Below are 12,453 nucleotides of genomic sequence, written 5' to 3'. Positions count from 1 at the left end.
TGTAATCATCCTTCCCTAAAGACCAGCTGCCTGCTCAAATGAAAGTCTTAGATTCCTCTCCAGGATTACATCTCCTTTTGGGCTATTTACTCAGCCCGCAGTTTACTACAGAGCTGGGTTTCACCCTGTGATAAAAACTACAAAGATAGCAGCTTTCTTAAAGACTGATGGCATCTTTGAGTTGCCTGGGGCTTATCTGCAGCAATTTTCTTATAGCCACTCCACCAGCCCTCAGGCCTTTGGCCACTTTTCACACCCTTGGAATTTACTCTGTGGATTCCTAAGGGTCTAGGCAAATCTTTTTGGAGACTTACTGTGAACTGAAAGGACCCCCTTCTTTGCAGTAAGATCACAATTACAGTCAGTCCCGCGGGAGGGGCAAGGAGAGGATTCCTGACCTCTCAAGACAAGTAAGAATTCCCCTTGGCCCAGAAGTGCAGGGTCAGGAACATGGCTTCAAGCTCCCTCCTGTGCGTGCAGGGATTATGGCCAGGACACATATTCACATATTCTTTCATCAAATATTTATTGGGCATCTACCCCATACAGGACACTCTGCTAGGGCCTGGACTGACAGATGAGTGAGTCATAGTTCCTAGTGGGCAAAGGCCAATATGCCTACATGTAATCACAATGCTGTGTGACGCACATAAGAGAGATCTGTGTAAAGGGCCAAGGATCTCAGGGGAAGGAGACCCTCACCCTGCATGGTGGAGTGTGGTGGATGAAAATGACATCACAGAGGAGGTGATCGTCCAACAGAGCTTTAAGAATGAGGAGCTCCAATGACTGGAGACGAGTGGCTTAAGGGCAAAAGTGGAGGAGAAAGGAGAGACTGTTTGGATCCCTGCAGAAGTGGACTGAGAGACAAGGACTTGAATGCCATAGTTAATCTGGGGGATGACCCCAGGAAAGAGCAGGAGAGTGGGGAATTCAACAGGAATGGAAAAGCTGGTGTGTTAGCAAGACAGTTGGCATTGTGAATAACTGGAGCTCAACCTCTTTGGGCAGCTCTGGGAGTCAGTGCAGCATAAAGCATGTCTCAGAGTTATGCCCACGGAAGGGCAAAGAAGCTGGAGTAAGAAGAGGAGTTGCTTCCAGGGACACTTCTGGCTTGCTCTGCCTAGGGTGCTCCCCCAGCCAAAGAAAAGCCACAGAAAGAGAAATGCAGATGTTTGCAGCAGTTTTTGGTGTGGACAGATACATGTGGCCTGATGTGAGTGAGGCCCCTATAGCATGAGACAAGAAAGGCACTGAGACATGGAAAGAGCACCATGAATTACGGACTATTAGTGAAGCGATAAGAAATAAAAGTGAAAAAGAAGGTGGGAGTCAAATTGGATTCCTGGCTAAGGGGTTGAGTTTTTATTGAATAGGGGATAGGGGTCACTGAGGGGTCTGGGCAGGAGAGTGCCATGGTCAGGTGAGCCAAGTGCCATAGAAGTGGGACAGGTTGTGAGACGGAAAGGTGAAGCAACACCCAGACACCACTACCGGATGGACACATCGGCAGTGCTAACAGAGACGAGTTAATCATTCCTTCTTCTGTCCTCCCAGGCAAAGCAAGACCCTTATGACATTATAATAGTTGTACATTATATATGCCATTATAATAGTCTGTACCCAACCAGACTATCAGTAGATGGGCTATGATTTCAAGCACCAGCCTGAGCCCAACACCTAGTGCAGGGTCTAGCACATTTCGGGGACTCAGACAGTATCTGATTAAATGGATGACCATGTTGGTTTATCCTCATAGCCCTACCCAGAGCTCTTCACTGCTTATTGCAGGATTATCCTTGATCCCAAAGGGCACTAGATTATTGTGTTCATGTGTTTTGAATGTGGACTGCAAAGGCCTTGCTGACAGGATGCGTGAAAGTAGTTTGGATCTCCTCTATAGGCCCAGAGCTGGTCACAGAAGATGCTTCCTTCCCCTTGTGCTGCTCCAGCAATGCCTCAGTGGAACTGTGCCTAATTGTCACTTCCAGGGAAGACATTTTGTCACAGTCCTAATGTCATCATTGGAGGCTGGACTTTCCCTCTGCCCTTGGCCAACTAAGTGGCCTAGCCCCCTCTTTCTGCCTAAATCGGACAGTAGTTGCTTCTGGTTGCCAACCAGAGAAAGAGGTCTATCATTGTCATTCAACAAGGGGATAGTTTTCTGAAGTGGCTGTGTGACCTTTTCAGAAAATCCCCATGGAAAGGGGAAATATCCTGATGGTAAACAAGAGGAAAATAGAAACAATTTAATAGCCAACTCATTTCTGGAATGGGGCTCCACACCCAGTGAATCTGACCCAGATCTCAAGAGAGTTAATAGGATTCCACCACCATGGGATCCAAAAAGAACCTCAAGAGGTCATTCAATCCCTACTGAAGGCACAACCAAACTGAATTCATTAAACAGCTATACTTCAAATGTTTTAGGAAGATTATTTTTTTCCATTAGAGATCAAAAAAGTTTTATGGATAAGAAGCCCTTCAAGGAAGTAACAGAACTTAAGACCTGGAGATTCATTTCATAGTTGAGGAAACTGAAGCAGAACCAGTACTAAAATATTGTCCCTTGACCCCCAGTTTAGAAACTTCCTTCAGTCAGTCATCAAGCATTCCTTGAGTGCCTATCATGTGGACCTCTACTTAGAACTGGGAAAACACAGCTCAACAAGGCAGTTTCTGCACCCCCAGGAGAGGGCTCATAATCCAGTTGGGCAGAATTATTTGCATTTAATTAACTATAACCAAACGTCACCAATGCTACAATAAAGACATATTCAAATCCATCTTGAAGTCTTACCAAGAGTCTTTTTTTCTTTAAAAAAATAGGTGCTAATATTTATAACAGATTGCAAATGCTTCTTCTTCTACCTCCTGCTTCCAGTCCTCGTGTCCATTAAGAAATGTATACACTTGGGTACATGCTTAATGACAGCTGTGTAAACCGTTGAATCTTACAGTAAAAACAGAAAACACATGTTCCCATCTCAAGTTTGCAGTGTCAAGCTGTTATTTGTCCAAAGAATTAAATGAGCTGAACTGAGGTCCATTTACCTTTCAACTGCCTACAACCTTAGAGTCATGGTCCCTGTGCTGACAATAAATGGAATCAGATCAAAAGAAGAAGGAGAAAGAGAGGAAGGGGAGGGGGAGGGGGGAGCAGGAGGGGAGGGGGAGAGGTGGGAGAAAAAGGAAACCTTATTACTTGTCCAGGTTTACTGTAAAATCCACAATGAAACACTTAATATTTTTGAGTGGAGGAGTCATATGGGTCACAATGAGTGGTTGTCATTGCCAAAGTAATAAGTTGAAGTTAGAATGTGATTTTATTTGAGTAATACTGTGTCAGTTAGGCTCTGAAAGAAAGATGCTGGTGGATTAGCATATTATTGTTTTAAAAAAGAAAGAATGCACTGGTCTTACTGGAGTTAAGAAAGGAGGTACTACTAGGGTTAAAGCTTTCTGAATAGTAAGACATGAGGGAGAAACTGCCCCCAGGAACAGACAGTTAAGTGTGTATAAATTTCACGAACTCTGCCATTGTGTATGACTATTTCATATGACTCTTCATTTAAGAATTGAACTTGAAAGTGTGAGTCACTGATGCATTACAGTAAAGATGCCACTTAGGTTCAGGAACCGAATCTCCTTCTGCTCCTCTGTTAGTCAGTAATGACCTAGTTAGTTTCAACTGCCTGCCCCATAGCTGGACGCAGTGGAGAACCTGTTCCTGGCAACTCATGAAAGGCCCCACTCTCCTACCTGCAAGTCTCCAATTCTCTTTATGAGTCCCTATTTTGATGGGTGGCCAGAGACAATGGCTAGAAGCAAGAAACCTTGGAAGTAGTTGCCTCCTCTCTTTCTCACTGCCACACACTCCCTTCTTCCTTTCTGCATTCAGCTGGCATCAAATTCTCTCAGTTCTATTTATTCAACATAGGGAGGGTTCAGTTACAGTAAATAGAAATCATTCTAGCTGTTTTAATCAGAAAGGGATTTAATATATGCGATTAGGTGCTTATACAATTGATAGAACAGCATTCCATTGGAGCTTGAGGTCTGCCCTCCACAGTAACGCTGCAGAACTGGCCTGTCAGGAGAGCTGCTGCATTGCCACAATCAGGAAGGTGAGGAGTCAGAAAACCACCATTATAACCACTGAGTTCAGAGACATCACTTTTCTGGGATCAGAAAGCTACCACTGCCATGTTTACAACAGAGGCATGCTACGTCTACCAGGTCCACACCAGCAAAAAAAAAAAATGGGTGCCCTGTGCTCTGTGCTCTCTCTACCCACAAAACCAGCAGACCCTTAGGATGACGCCACAGGAACATCCTACATGTTTATAGCTGTGCCTGCTGGAAGAGACAGCAGAAGCAGCCAGAAACCTGGCCCCCTCCTCATTTTTACCTTCTAAACCTTGCACAGAATGGATCTGTGTGTCAGAACTCACATTACATTTGGAACTTTAACTGCAAGGGGTCTGGGAAATGTGGTTTTTAGCTTTCGAGGCTTTCAGGACAAGAAAGTGCATTGGAAGCAGAGTGGAATGAAGTAATTCACGGTATCTACCACATTCAGCATCTCTTGAATAGCCACTGCCCTGTGAATTTTGTCATCTCTTTCCTGAGCCACTGCAATTTCCGCATAACTAGTCTCTCCGCTCCCAAGTTCTCCCCCCTTCAAGCCATCCTCTGTGTTGTGCTTCAGACACACCTATGATCATGTCATTTTCCTGCTCAAAATCTTATCACCCATAAGAATGAAGACCATTCTCCTTTCAAGTCTCTTAACTAGCTAGCCCCCACCCACCTTACCAGCTGCAAATCCTGCCACCTCACCACCCACCCCCCCGGCTCCCGTCACACTGGATGCTAAGTGCTTTCACTGCCCTCCCCCAATCTAGTCCTTGTCCTTCCTGACCTTCCCTGACCAGAATGCCCTGCTACCCTTCATTTTCTCATTTTTAGTTCTAGAAAGTTTCCTTCACTTTCCCCTCCTTTCCACACAGGCAGAATTACTGGGTTCTTTCTGGCATTTGCATCTCTCTCTATTACCCTCCTCACTTTGTATTATGTGCAGTGACACATGTGTCCATCTTTCCAAGATGAGGGAATGGATCATGTTTCTATTCATCCAGTGTGTGACTCTGGGTAGATAATAAATATTTGTTGAGTGAATGAATGAATGAATGAATGAATTGTCTTGTGTATCTAGGACACCCAGTCCTATCTGACTAACTTTTCTCTTCAGCTTATAGACATTCCAAGGCCTTTCTCCTCTCCAAAGGCGAGCTTTCTTTTGCTCCTCTGGCTGTTATCCTATCCTTGTTCTTCATTTCAAGTCCATTTATCTGAGAGAGTTGTCTACACCTGCTGTCTTCATTCCTTCACCACCCGGCTTTACCACTACATCGTTGTCAAGGTCACCAGTTATCGCCTAGTTGCTAAACAAAATGGTAGTTTTCAATCCTTATCTTACTTAACCCTTTGCCTCACTTGACTTTGTGAACAGGCCTTCCTTTTTAAATTTTATTTTATTGAAGTAAAGTCAGTTTACAATGTTGTGTTAATTTCTGGTGCACAGCATTGTGATTCATATATATATATATTTCTTTTCATATTCTTCTTCATTATAGGCCATTACAAGGTGTTGAATATAGTTCCCTGACAGGCCCTGCTTGAGTCTCGTTCTTTCTAGGACTAACACTTTCTCCTCAGCCTTCTCCGTGGACTCTTCTTCCTGTTTCAGTACAGAGTTCCTGTCTCTAGCCTTCTTTTCGTTCTCCCAACACTCTGGTTGACCTCATGGCTCCATTATCCTCCTAACTCATTTCTTATCATTCTCTCCTTCCATCTCTCCACTCCAGCTACACCAGCCTTCTAGCTGTTCTTGAATATGCCAGCAACACTCTTGCTCTGCCTGGAGTACACTTCCTCTGGGTGCTTTAATTGCTCTGACCCTCAATATCTTCAGTCCCTCTCAGGGTCACCTTTTCAGAGAGAACTTCTCTGACCACCATTGAAATATTGCAACCCACTTCAGCTTTCTTTTTCTTTTTAAAAATTTTTTTGGGGGGGGAGGTAATTAGGTTTATTTATTTATCTATTTATTTTTAATGGAGGTACAGAGGATTGAACCCAGGACCTTGTGCATGCTAAGCACGCACTCTGCCACTGAGCTATCCCTTCCCTTAAGTTTATTTTTCTTCCCTGCTTTATCCTTCTATTCCCTTCCCTGCTTTGTTTTTCTTCTTAGTACTTACTGTCATCAAACTTGGTGTATATTTTACTTATTTATTTTTTTCTTTCTCTTCCAACCAGAATATAAACTCCATGAGGACAAGATTTATGCCTGTTTTGTCCACTGCTGTTTTCCCAAGTTCTAAAACAGTGCATGGCACACGGTAGGTATTCAAAAAATGTTTATGGAATAAATGATTATTTCCGCTCCAAACCTTTTTATATCTCCTATCTCACCCTCAAAATCTGATTAGTCACTAAGCCCCATGACTCTTACCTCCTAAATATATCCTTTATCCTTTCTTCTCCATCTACTTTGCCAGTACCCTAGACTCTAACAGGTATCCCAATCTGATCTCCATACTCCCTATTCCAAACCCTTCTCAACTCCTTGGCATAACAGATGATTCTTATTAACTGGTCCCTGTCTATTTCTCAATTTCATCTTATACTACAGCCATCTAACCCTCTAGCTACAGAGAATTACTTGAATTACAGAGAATTCAAGGGTGTCTCACACCCTTGAATCCACTGTCTCACTTATTCTGGGGTGATTTTCACTTTCCTGAAATACGCTTCTCATCTTCTTTACCTGGCCAACTCCTAAGCAACTTCCAGGCCTCTCAATGCTGATATCACTTCCCCTAGATTAACCCCTCAAGCCGAGATTAGATTGCCCCGAACTTCTAGGATTTACATACTGTAAGGCCATCGGCTGGTTGCTTAACCTTTGCTATAGAATACGAGTTCCTTGAAGATGGGGACCATATTTCATTTGTTTTTCTATATTCAGCATGATGCACAGAACTTGACACAGAGTAGATGCTTGATAAATGTTCATTGGATAAAGCAATAGGTAGACAGCTGGATGGTGAATCGCAACAAGAAATACTTACATTGGGCTTATAATGGTCTGGTGCTCTTGCCAGCACCCCACTTACAGTAACACGTGGACTCTTCCTAATACTCCTAATGGTGAGGGTACTGGCAAGGAGGCTAAAGGCCCTGGATGGTTAACTTATTTGCCCACAGTTGCACAGTAAGTGGCAGAGACAGGATTCAGACTCAGGTATCTGGGTCCAGACTGTGTTCTTAACTACTATGCTTCAGCTGGTGATGGATGGATGGAAGGTGTCTACGAGGATATTCCAAGCAGAGAAACAATAGAAGCAACAAGGAGAATATTCACATTATTTTTATGTGGCTTTTATGGTCTCAATTTGGCCATACCTGAAATGAATTCTCCCCTGTAAAATACTCATTCCCTACAATGTATGTCAAATGAAACCTTATCCATATTTTGGAAGACACATTTGTACTCATTCTGTTATGTGACCCTCAACCTCAGATCCTAGATGAGCTAAACCCTACCTTCCTTGACATGTACTTCTACAAACTGATATCACAACATTCAAATGTATGTCCACATTCACTCAGTCATTCAACAAACGTTTTCTGATTGCCTACTGCCTACCGCATGCCAGACTGTCTTTACACTGGCACTACTGCTACTAGAATACACAGACCCTCTTTTGTGAGGCCATGGAGTACAGCAGTTAGGATCACAGATGCTGGAGCCAGACTGCCTGGGTTAAACCCCAGCTCTGCCACTTTCTAATTATGGGAACTTAGCAGTGTCACCTGCTTTGTGCTCTCTGCATCTTCCTCTGTAAAATGGGTATAATAACAGTCTATCTCCTGGGGTTGTTGTGAGGATTAAATAGTTAATACATGTAAAGTGCTTAATACAGCGTCTGGCAAATACTCTAGTAAGCATTTAATAAACGTTAGTAATTTTATGTTGACAATCTTTTTTAATAAGTTATTGCTGAATGATTGAGCTGCTTCTGTGAGGCTGTTTTCCTTTATAAAATAAAAGGAAATCTGTAGGTCTTCTCTGGTGGGGAATAAGCCTTAAAGGAATATAAAGGAATTAACAGCATGTGTCGCCATAACAAAACCATGTCTTGGTCTTGAGTGGGCCTTTAAGGGCCTGTAATTTACATCAGGGGTCCTTCCATCTCAGCAGGCTGGTGAGGCGGGAAAAGCCTGCAGTCTAAGCAGGCGGGCTTTGGCAGAGCTGTTTGTGCAGGAAGAACGAAGGTCAAGGGACTCCTTGTATTGAAGGCCTTTCTCAAAATGAAGGATTTGGCTTCCGAGATTAATGTTCGAAGTGAACCCCTGCTATACTTAATTCCCTTTTCTGTGAACTCAGTACATTTTTAAAATTCAGTTACAGGCCCTCCTATGGTGTGGCATGGAAACCACAAACCCAGATGCCCTTCCAGCGGAGTTCACACTGCCCTCCCTCATTCTTCCATCTGTGGGCTGATGACTGTGTTCTAGGGTTAGTCACTGCGCTAAATGCTTTGGCTTAATGTGTGCCCAGGAATAACTTGTGTTAAATTTGCACACATTCGATCCAGTGGGGATTTGACATCAACATTAAAAAAGAAAAGAGTTCTTTAAAAAGGCTTCTATGGGTAGCTACTGGCCACCATAGGAGGAAATGAGACACTGTGGAAATTGTGGAGATGAGAGGTCTCTCTGGGTCAAGTTGCATGTTCTAGGTTATAATGGGGTGCTTTTCTTTTTTTAAAATATTTATTTATTTATTACTGTATTATGTAATTATTTTATTTTGGTGGGACGTGGGTCAGGTAATTAGCATTATTTATTTTTAGAGGAGGTACTGGAGATTGAACCCAGGACCTCGTGCATGCTAAGCATGCGCTCTGCCACTTGAGCTATACCCTCCCCACCAAGTCAGTTTACAATGTGTCAATTTCTGGTGTACAGAATAATGTTTCAGTCATACATATACATACATCTATTCGTTTTCATATTCTTTTTCATTATAAGTTATTTATTTATTTCTTAATGGAGGTATTGGGGATTGAACCCAGGACCTTGTGCATGCTAAGCAGGCACTCTGCCACTGAGCTTTACCCTCCCCCCCCCATAAGGTTTTTTTCTGAATAATTTCTGTTGGGCAAAATATCACCAGCCTCAACAGAAAGCTTGGGTTCAGATCAGTGATTTTATCCCATTTACCAATAAGTTTTCCATTTCAAGTAAAAATAAGAGAAATGAGGGAAACAGGTAGAAAGTAAATCCACTGAGAAGATATTTGCCTTTTTCACTTTATAAGTTCAGTTTCCATAAGAAATAACAGAAGTTTCCCTCCCCACAAAAATCAATCACTCATCATGTAGCCACTGTTACAAGGCATTGTTATATAGGGAAGTCATTATAACAGTAATAACAGCAGTTATACAACTATTATATGCCAGGCATTGTTCTAAGCTCTTTGCATTTATATATTGCATGCCTCATTTAGGCCTCACATGTATGATTTTAGTGCCTGGTCTTTGATCTTTAAGAAAAATAACTAGCATGTATTGAAAACTTAGCGGATGTCCAGTGCTGTGTTTTTATGTGTATCGTCTCATTTAATCCTCATGATGACCCTACAGTTAGGTATTGCCATCAGCCACAAACTGAAGCTCAGAGAGTTAGGTAATTTGCTCATAACCCCATAACTGCCAAGACGCAAACCTGGATCTTACTGACATCAAGCCTGAGTTCTTTGTCTTGCTGCCCTTCTGTTTGTCACAGAATTCGAAGCATCTGCAGAGGGTCAGCACATCTAATTTTCATAGGGCACAGATCTTTGGGGTTCTTTGTGGGTTTCCGTACTTTCAAAGAGAGAAGTGTCCACAAACTCTGGCTGGAATTTCCTGGCCCTCTCCCCACAACTAGGAGCTAAGATAATTGGAACTCCTTGATTCTGTTCCCTAACTGGGTATAGGAATAGCAAAATGATAGTGCTGGCAATAGGAATAGTGAAAAGCCATTTAAGGAAAAAAACCCAAACAACAACAAAAAGACTCCTTGGCTCTGCCAGTTACTAGCAACTTGGAGCAAACTTCAGTTTCCTAATCTGAGCAATGGGTGATACAAATGCTTTGTGCCTTACCCATACATACCTCACAGATTTCTGATGAACAAAGATGATAATACATCATTGGAAATTCTCTGTAGATGTGTGGTTATCATTGTACTGTGGTTCTCTACAAAGGTCTGAGGCTTGCCTCTATTGATGAGGGTGCCTTGGAATAATGTTATTTGATCTAAGGTTTAAATGTGTAAAAGACAATTCTTTAAGCTGTAGAGTAGGTTTTTCCAGGTATGAAAGGAAATATCATTTCTGGAATACCTACAATGTGCCAAGAATTGTAATGAGATTATACCCCTCATTATTAAACTTAAAAAAATTTTTTTAAAATATAATTTTAGAGGTTACTTTCCTTTTACAGTTATTACAAAATATTGGCTCTGTTCCCTGTGTTGTACAATACGTCCTTGAGCCTATCTTACACTCAATAGTTTATGCCTCCCGCACTCCCACCCTTAAATACTCCTCCCCTCCCCCACTGGTAACCACTAACTTGTTCTCGATATCTGTGAGTCTGCTTCTTTTTCATTATATTCACTAGTTTGTTGTATTTTTTTAGATTCCATATATAAGGAGTATTATACAGTATTTGTCTTTCATTGCATTTCATTTTCGTTTAACTCATAGAAATCCAGAGAGGGAGTAGTTGTTATTTTATAAATGAAGAAACTGAAGCTCGGAGCAGTTAAGAAATTTGCCCAGCATCACAAAACTAAGAAGTAGACCTGAGATTCAAACTCACATCTATGGGAAACGAATCTCCGTGCTATTTGCATTCACTCTAGCGCTCTGCCTTTTGCGTAGATGGGAAAGAAAAAAACAGAAAGCAAAAGGCAAGGATCTGCAGACCTCAAATACCCCAGGTTCATAAGGTCTGCCTGAGAATTAATCATAATCATAATCATAATAAAAATAATAAACAGGGGTCAAGGTCAGCCACAAAGAAGTAATAATGAACGCTCACTTTCTTCTACTATTGCCTGCCACTTAAAAAAACCTGTTTTATTTTCTCCATATTCCTGGGGAGAGCAGTGGGAAGTAGTTGGGAATAAGAATTATACCCACTTACTAAGTGGCAGTGTGCAAAACTGAGAAAAAGGAGCGGAAGTGCCAGGCAATATTTGAGAGAAAGTCGCCAACTCAGAACTGCCATAAGGACTTGCTTGCAGGGAACTGGGCCTCCTCAAGGGCCATCTTCCCTGCCTGCAGCTCAGCTCACCCATAGTCACTGATCTCCACGCTTTCAGACTCACTTTATTATTCCTGGTCGTTATTACCCAGGTTTGGCCCAGGGCTTCCCATGGAAAAACCTGTTCTGAGACAGAAAAATCTGTGAGCCTGAGAATGTCCCCTCTTGTATTCTATAATGCACAGGGTCTCTGACACTGAGAGGCTCAAGGCCATACATTTGGAAAAAGAAAATTAAAATCCAGTGAACGTGGAGCTGGAGTTTTTAAGTTGTCTCATGGCTGTGGACCGTTGTCCCCTACCTGGGAATGTCAGCCCTTAGGTGTGGTCAGAGAACAGAGGAGAGATCTCACTGCCTGCTCTTCATGGTTCACCCTGGCTTATATTCTGACATGGAATGAACCTGAAACTCAGAAAATGTTTAGTTGATCTCAGTTAAATCATGCGCCATAGGGAAGGTTAAAAAAAAAAAATCAAAGGGATTTTAAATGTTTCAGAATTCTTTGCTGGTTTGAAGGAATCATTTTTCCCAAAGGTGGCACATGCTGCTTTTAGATTGAACTAGAACTGGGAACTATGCTGGCCTCACTACTCAGGGAAAACTTGCACTGACCTCAGTGTCTTCAATCTGCAAAATGGGGATAAAGTACCTCATAGGATTGATTTGTATGATCAGGTAAGATGAAGTGGGTGAATGAGGTGGGTGAATGTGCTCAGTGAAGTGCAAAGGGCCTCATTCATATAGAGGGACGATGATTTTTTTCTTTAAAAATGAAGTTAAGTGGAGGAAAAAGTGTGTCAGCACTGAGCACATTTTGCCTTCAAAAATCACTTTGGAATATTTATGAGGAATTTAAAAATTATTTCCTTCTATTTCACACTATTTTTCAAAATACAGTGACCATTATTTGTTCAGCATTAGCTTCTAACCAAATAAGTAACTCTCCCCAGGGTCAGGCAGCAAATGAAGTGCCTAAATCCAAATTAGAATGAAGCATGTGTCCAAGGTTGATTGCTATGTCCAGGGTCCTGAGCTTCCTTTCCATCAGCGAATTTCGTGGAAT

The 12,453-nt window shown here is 42.1% G+C and overlaps 1 protein-coding gene across 2 annotated transcripts in view; it reads left to right on the top strand.

The window, feature by feature from the left end:
- The window catches only part of RBM47 (RNA binding motif protein 47), a 214,140-nt gene that overhangs the window by 53,383 nt on the left and 148,304 nt on the right, over positions 1–12,453 (top strand). For both annotated transcript variants that reach the window (XM_032496501.1, XM_032496527.1), the window contains exon 3: positions 6,325–6,407. The gene's annotated coding sequence lies outside the window, so the exon portion shown is untranslated. The remainder of the gene's footprint in view (positions 1–6,324; positions 6,408–12,453) is intronic.

Source organism: Camelus ferus, chromosome 2, assembly GCF_009834535.1.
Source record: "Camelus ferus isolate YT-003-E chromosome 2, BCGSAC_Cfer_1.0, whole genome shotgun sequence".
NCBI lineage: Eukaryota > Metazoa > Chordata > Mammalia > Artiodactyla > Camelidae > Camelus > Camelus ferus.
This window is presented reverse-complemented; position numbering and strand designations above follow the sequence as displayed.